Below are 1,057 nucleotides of genomic sequence, written 5' to 3' on the forward strand. Positions count from 1 at the left end.
TGCTCAATTCTGAGCATTCTGTTTCTCAAAATTAAGGTGCAAGGGACACACGGCTAAAACACATGCCTATGGGACAGGCCGTGTGTCACACACGACCTAGACACACGCCTGTGTGGACAAAATAAAGGCTATTTACCAAGCCATTTGCCACCCTCATTAACCCGTCAACACATGTCAATGCAATGCCATCATCTATCATGCTCATGACATCTCATTATGCCAAATCAAACATACCAATTTCACATTCAATAACACCACTAAGTCTACTTTCAATTTGCATTAACTTATCAAGATACTCTAGCATACTAATGAACCAAACTCATCCATTTCACAACAAGTCATTAAGCCACAACCAACATAAACCACATCACCAAGGGGCATTGGCACATACATGTATATATATAAGCTTACAATCAATTTAACCAAAATGAGCCAATTTACATGGCCAAATACCAAATCAAGCCTTTGACTATTACAAGCCAATATATTTGGCCAAAATCATGATGACACATATAACAAAATGACCAAGTCCCTATACATGCCATACGCTCAAAATGTTTAAGATCATCGATACCCAAAATGACAGTTTGATACTGTGATGCGATCTCTGACGATCTCCAATCCAAGCTAACTTGCTAACACTATAAAACATGGAAAGTACAACGGAGTAAGCTATATAGCTTAGTAAGCTTGTATGAAAGAAACAAGCAAATCTTACCATACATTTAACATTAAAGTAATATAATATAAGACGATGTAATTTACCATAATCTCATAACCATATTTCATTCGATCACAAACTTACCTTGAATTCATCATTTCGCAAATTTGATAATAATAAGCTTTATGCACATACCTATACCATCTCGTAATGGTTTCATACCTATTCTCATCTTTGACCTACCTAATGAACCACTCGGAATAATAATATCGGATACTCGGGAAACCTTGAACACATGGTGTCACATATGTAGCCATTGTTACCTCTATCTCATAACACATATATGCTCGCTCTCGAGCCATCAACGGGCCTGCTCACACAAGCTGTCAGTCAAGA

This window comes from Gossypium arboreum, chromosome 1, assembly GCF_025698485.1.
Source record: "Gossypium arboreum isolate Shixiya-1 chromosome 1, ASM2569848v2, whole genome shotgun sequence".
NCBI classification, from domain to species: domain Eukaryota; kingdom Viridiplantae; phylum Streptophyta; class Magnoliopsida; order Malvales; family Malvaceae; genus Gossypium; species Gossypium arboreum.